The sequence below is a fragment of the Schistocerca serialis genome, chromosome 2 (genome assembly GCF_023864345.2).
Source record: "Schistocerca serialis cubense isolate TAMUIC-IGC-003099 chromosome 2, iqSchSeri2.2, whole genome shotgun sequence".
Classification (NCBI taxonomy): domain Eukaryota; kingdom Metazoa; phylum Arthropoda; class Insecta; order Orthoptera; family Acrididae; genus Schistocerca; species Schistocerca serialis.
Genome location: NC_064639.1, coordinates 256,194,776 through 256,201,813, shown reverse-complemented (window position 1 = coordinate 256,201,813; position 7,038 = coordinate 256,194,776).

Genomic DNA, 7,038 nt, shown 5'->3' with positions numbered 1-7,038 from the left:
TATTAAGGTAAATACATTGTTTGTTCTCTATCAAAATCTTTAATTTGCTAACTATGCCTATCAGTAGTTAGTGCCTTCAATAGTTAGAATCTTTTATTTAGCTGGCAGTTGTGGCGCTCGCTGTATTGCAGTAGTTAAAGTAACGAAGATTTTTGTGAGGTAAGTGATTCATGAAAGGTATAGGTTATTGTTAGTCAGGGCCATTCTTTTGTAGGGATTTTTGAAAGTCAGATTGCTTTGCGCTAAAAATATTGTGTGTCAGTTTAGTGTTGATCAGAATAAGTAAAGAGAGTAATGTCTGAGTACGTTCAGTTTTGCTCAGCTGTTTGAAAATCAAATAATGTTGAGGTTTATCAGCACAGTCATCCATTAATTTTTCTAAGGGGACGTTTCATATGTCGACCCTTAGCCGAGGATACCTCAATGGAATCTTCTGATTTTTTCTTGTAGTTTGTGTAATTAGTGTAGCTATTGTTTACTGCTAGCGCATAATTATAGAGAGAATTTCCTTTGTAGTTGTAGTTTTTCATTGTTGTACAGTAAAACAAAATGGTTCAAATGGCTCTGAGCACGATGGGACCCAACATCTGTGGTCAGCAGTCCTCTAGAACTTAGAACTACTTAAACCTAACTAACCTAAGGACATCACACACATCCATGCCCGAAGCAGGATTCGAACCTGCGACCGCAGTGGTCGCGCGGTTACAGTAAAACAGTTGTGGCATGCATGTAGATTTGCACCAAGTATTTCGCAGCTGCGCTTGCAATTAAAGAGATATAATTTTCAATGCTATGTTAATGTGTTTTCTTATTTTGCTATTCAAATTGTGCTTTTCTGTGTTGTTGTGTGAAATATTGTGACAATAATGGCGTGTGAAAAACGTAATACTAGGCTCCAAAGTAAACTGAGAAATGACAGTGAAGATGAAAGCAGTGTGTTAGCGCCACCGTGTAATGAACTAACTAATGTTCAAACTAGTAATTTGGTAATTGTGCATAGGGAAATGGATCGGGCTGCAAATAATGGTGTAGGCAGTGAAACAATTTGTGAACAGGGAAGCATTATCGATCGATCGGCCAGCAACAGCTCACCTCCAACTGTGCAACGCTAAGCGCTGTTAACATCCAGCTGCCCAACACTACAATAGCAAACAACAATGCAAACCTGTCACAGACTGTGCTCAGCACAGCCATTGATTTTCATACAGAGCACTACGTGGCGTTACCAATATGAAAACCTAAACAGCCTACTTACACCGGATGTCAGCCTGTGGAATGGAGTTACATGACTGTTGCACTTGATCAGTCAATACGGAGACGGTTAACGCGGTTGTGGCTGGCGATGGAGTTGTCCCCTGATGATGTACGATATGTGCTCCATTGGGGCGATTGGAGACAGATCTAGTAATTGGTAAAGGGAACACATCTACACTCTGTAGAAAACGTCAGTTTACAATCGCAGTATGAGAGCGAGCGATATCCTGTTGGAAAACACTCTCTGGAATGCTGTCCATGAATGGCAACACAGCAGGTCGAATCACCAGACTGACATAAGTATTTGCAGCCAGGGTGTGTGGGATAACCACGGGAGTTTTCCTGCTGTCATACGAAATCGCATCCCAAACCATAACTCCAGGCGTGAGTCTAGTGTGTCTAGACTGCAGACAAGTTGGTTGGAGGCGCCCACCTGGCCTATTTTTAACAAACGGACGGCCATCACTGGCTCTGAAGCAGAACTGGCTTTCATCAGAAAACAGAACAGACCTCCACTCCGCTCTCCAACGGGCTCTCGCTTGACACTACTCACGTTGCGGATGGCGGTGGTTTCTAGTCAGTGGAACGCACGCTCCAGGCCGTCCAGCTCGGAATTGTCCTTGAAGTAACCGATTTGTAACAGATAATTCCGCCACTGTGGTGCCAACTGCTGCTCATCAGATTGCTGCTGCAGAAACCTTATGATGCGCCAGAGCCATACGCCGAAGACGACGGGCTTCCTTCTCCATAGTGCCACGTGGCCGTCCGGAGCGATCTTCTTGCGACGATACATTCTCGTGACCACCGCTCCCAGCAACTATGCACAGTGGCTACGTTCCTGCCAAGTCTTACAACAGCATCGCAGAAGGAAGATTCAGCTTCTCGTAGCTCTATTACACGACATGGTTCAAACTTAATGAAGTCCTGATATTGGTGCCTTTGCCGCCATAAAAGCATTCTCAACTAACATAACTCGTCACGTCCAATCTCAAAGACAACCAACGCTCATGTCTATTACAGGGAATATTTAAAGCAAACCTGATTTGCATCCTCCTAGTGGCGCTACTACCACCACTCTTATGCGACTGGCACGAAATTTGAATGGACATCATCTTTCACATGTAGAAACACGCCTACCAACTTTCGCTTTAGTTGCACATCTCCTTCTTCGTGTAGCGATTTTTTTCCGTCAGTGTATAAACTCTTTCTTCTCATTCTGTTACATATAAATAAAAGGCAAACTTATAACATATTGACTGAGGTTACTAATGGTCTCCATAATTTAAACTGAATAGAATGCTTCAGAATGAAACGCTGTTGAATAGAGTTCGCATTCATTGTTATGCATTTCACGCAAAAACTTAGGAAATATGAGCGGCAACACCTATTTCATTCTTTGGTTATGTGAAGGCCTTTGATACAGTAGAATACAGATGGGTTAAAAAATCGTGTAAAATGATGGGTACCTGAGGGTCCTTGTAACCTTCAGTCCGAAGACTGGTTTGATGCAGTTCTCCACGCTTATCTGTGCTGTGCCAGTCTCTTCATCTGAGTATACTACTGCAACGTACTGCAGTCAAGTCGTGGTCTTTCTCTGCAAAATTTGCTCTCTACACCTCCCTCCGTTACAAAATTGGAGATTCTCCAATGCCTCACGAAGTGTCCCGTCAACCGACCCTTCTTTATTTAAGTTGTGCCTTAAATTTGTTTTCTCCTGAGTCCGACTCAGAACCTGCTCAATAGTCAACCAATCCACCCGTCTGATCTTCTGCATTCTTCTGTAGTGCCATATTTCAAAAGCTCCTATTCTCGTCTTGTCCTTGTTTTACTTCCGTTCAAGATTACACTTCACACAAACATTTTCAGGAAAGACTTCCGAGAACGTAAATTTGTATTCGATGTTAACAAGTTTCTCCTTTTCAGAACACTTTCCTTGCTGTTGTCAGCAGTCTGCGATTTAAATCCTTCTACTTCGGCTATCGTCAGTCAGTTTGCTGCCCTATTAGCAAAACTCATCGACTATCGTTCCTGACTCTATCAACATCGCCTGGTATGATTCGACTACATTCAGTTACCCTTGTTTTACTTTCGTTGATGTTAACCTTTCGAGATACTTACAATAATGTGTCTGTGTTCTGGTTACGAAATAGACTGTTCCAATAGACATGCATGCATGTTCAAAGAAACTTTGCATCGTAATCAGAATAACGCAGGCACTGCAATATCGTATTTATCTGCCGATACCGGGTAAGCGACTTTCAAGTACATCTGACCTGTACGGGAATATACCATTCATAATGAATATACGAGTACACGTCGTAGACGCGTGGTTGTCTTCGACGTATAGGTCGGTCAGTAAGGGCAAAATGCTGTTACAATCCTTTATTATGCCTTTTCTAATCCAATCAGTTCGCTCTTGGTCTTCCATTCTAATTTTCCTTCTTGTTTCTTGCTCATACTGTATTCAGGGTGTTCCTGGAGAAACGTCAATAACCAGGGATGTAACAAGGACAATCATTCGAAGCAAAAGATCATCTTCGATAGTGTGCAACAAATCTCTTTTACTGCAAGTTATTTGCTTTATATATTTTGGGAGGAGATAATACGGACCAAAATAAGAACAAAATTATCTAGGTAACATGGGCTCTTAAATGCATAAATTGAAAGTTATGAGTACATTTGTCAGAAGGGATGTGCTTCACAATAGTGAAGATGAAGCAATGCTCATAGCTCTTACGGCATGCACTTTACAACACATGTTTACCAGCTTTTTTTTATTGTGCAGACTACCACCGCTCAAAATACGGAAAGCAAAGATTCTGCATTAGAAGAGATTTGAAGAAGTGCTCATATCTTTGAAGGTAAGCCTTTTAGAGACCACGTTTCCTAGAGTTTGTTGCTTCGAATGATTCTTCCTGCCCTATCCCTGATTACTGACGGTTCATCCTGGGACACCCTATATTACCCGCCTTTCCCTACATCTTACAGATATTTTCCTGAGAATTTCGTGTACCTTGTAGCACTTTACGTTGTCGAACGCTTTTTCTAGGTCGACAAATGGTATGAACGTCTTTTGGTTTGCCTTAAGCCATGTTTACATTATAAGCACGCAGTGAAAACTGCCTTGTGGTTTCCTTTAACCTTCTTCTCTGGATACCAATCAACTGTTGCCTTGATGTGAGTGAAACTTTACAGCTCATCGTAAAATGTTGTCCACCAGTCTACATCTGCATCCATACTCCGCAAGCCACCTGACGGTGTGTGGCGGAGGGTACCTTGAGTACCTCTATCGGTTCTCCCTTCTATTCCAGTCTCGTATTGTTCGTGGAAAGAAGGATTGTCGGTATGCTTCTGTGTGGGTGCTAATCTCTCTGATTTTATCCTCATAGTCTTTCCGCGAGATATACGTAGGAGGGACCAATATACTGCTTGACTCCTCGGTGAAGGCATGTTCTCGAAACTTCAACAAAAGCCCGTACCGACCTACTGAGCGTCTCTCTTGCAGAGTCTTCCACTGGAGTCTATCTATCATCTCCGAAACGCTTTCGCGATTACTAAATGATCCTGTAACAAAGCGCGCTGCTCTCCGTTGGATCTTCTCTATCTCTTCTGTCAACCCTATCTGGTACGGATCCCACACCGGTGAGCAGCATTCAAGCAGTGGACGAAGAAGTGTACTGTAACCTACTTCCTTTGTTTTCGGACTGTATTTCCTTGGGACTCTTCCAATGAATCTCAGTCTGGCATCTGCTTTACCGACGATTAATTTTATAGGGTCATTACATTTTAAATCACTCCTAATGCCTACTCCCAAATAATTTATAGAATTAACTGCTTCCTGTTGCTGACCTGCTATATTGTAGCTAAATGATAAAGGATCTTTCTTTCTGTGTATTCGCAGCACATTACACTTGTCTACATTGAGATTCAATTGCCATTCCCTGCACCATGCGTCAATTCGTTGCAGATCCTCCTGCATTTCAGTACAATTTTCCATTGTTACAACCTCTCGATATACTACAGCATCATTCGCAAAAATCCTCAGTGAACTTCCGATGTTATCCACAAGGTCATTTATATATATTGTGAATAGCAACGGTCCTACGACACTCCCCTGTGGCACACCTGAAATCACTCTCACTTCGGAAGACTTCTCTCCTTTGAGAATGACACGCTGTGTTCTGTTATCCAGGAACTCTTCAATCCAATCACACAATTGGCCTGATAGTCCATATGCTCTTACTTTGTTCATTAAACGACTGTGGGGAACTGTATCGAACCCCTTGCGGAAGTCAAGAAACACGGCATCTTTCTGGGAACTCTTGTCTATGGCCCTCTGAGTCTCATGGACGAATAGCGCGAGCTGGGTTTCACACTATCGTCTTTTTGGTAACCCATGCTGATTACTATAGAGTAGATTTCTAGTCTCCAGAAAAGTCATTATACTCGAACATAATACGTGTTCCAGAATTCTATGACTGATCGACATTAGAGTTACAGGTCTATAGTTTTGCACATCTGTTCGAGGTGCCTTCTTGAAATCAGGGATGACCTGTGCCCTATTCCAATTTTTTGGAACGCTACGCTCTTCTAGAGACCTACGGTACACCGCCGCAAGAAGGGGGGCAAGTTCCTTCGCGTACTCTGTATAAAATCGAACTGGTATCCCATCAGGTCCAGCGGCCTTTCCCCTTTTGAGTGATTTTAATTGTTTTTCTATCCCTCTGTCATGTATTTCGATATCTACGATTTTGTCATCTGTGCGACAATCTAGAGAAGGAACTACAGTGCAGTCTTCCTCTGTGAAACAGCTTTGGAAAAAGGCATTTAGTATTTCGGCCTTTAGTCTGTCATCCTCTGTTTCAGTACCATTTTGGTCACAGAGTGTCTGGACATTTTGATCCACCTATCGCTTGTGACATAAGACCAAAATTTCTTAGGATTTTCTGACAAGGCAGTACATATACCTTTACTTTTGAATTCGTTGAACGCCTCTAGCATAGCCCTCCTCATTTCGCTTCTCGTAATTTTTGTTTGTCTGCAAGGCTTTGGCTATGTTTATGTTTGCTCTGAAGTTCCCTTTGCTTCCGTAGCAGTTTTCTAACTCGGTTGTTGTACCACGGTGGCTCTTTTCCATCTCATACGATCTTGCTTGGCACATACTCATCTAACGCATATTGTACGATGGTTTTGTATTTTGTCCACTGATCCTCAACACTACCTGTACTTGAGATAAAACTTTTGTGTTGAGCCGTCAAGTACTATGAAATCTGCTTTTTGTCCATTGTAACATGACGGAGCTGCACGGCTGTTTCATCACTTTCACAGCCCGATACTAGAGAGGGCTTCCAGCAGTCGGCTGCCTGCAGCACAGACCGCAACCGGCTGCCTGTCTGCACGCCACTTGTGTCGCGGGCTTTTTATTACTGCCGGTCTCCAGGGTGCCTGTTATGGCGTTCTGCGTGCAGGCTTGCAGCTTTCGCTCGGCCTACAGTCCACAGCATAAATAAATACGACACTTTCGTTTCATTAACTTCTTATAACACGGTTCAGGCGAGGATTTAGTGGTCGCTAATGGTATATCTGTTTGTGGAAGCGGTGAAAGGTTGTTCCTGTTTGTTACTACTACCCCGGCACCTCTCCAGCAGGGAACCACGCGAGAGATAGCGCGAAATGTCACTTCACAGATTGATAACGTAAGTGATGTTATTTCAGTGATTACAAAATCGAATCAAATTTACAAACAAGTTATCAGTATGAGGTTTCCCCTTCTGGCCTTGATGC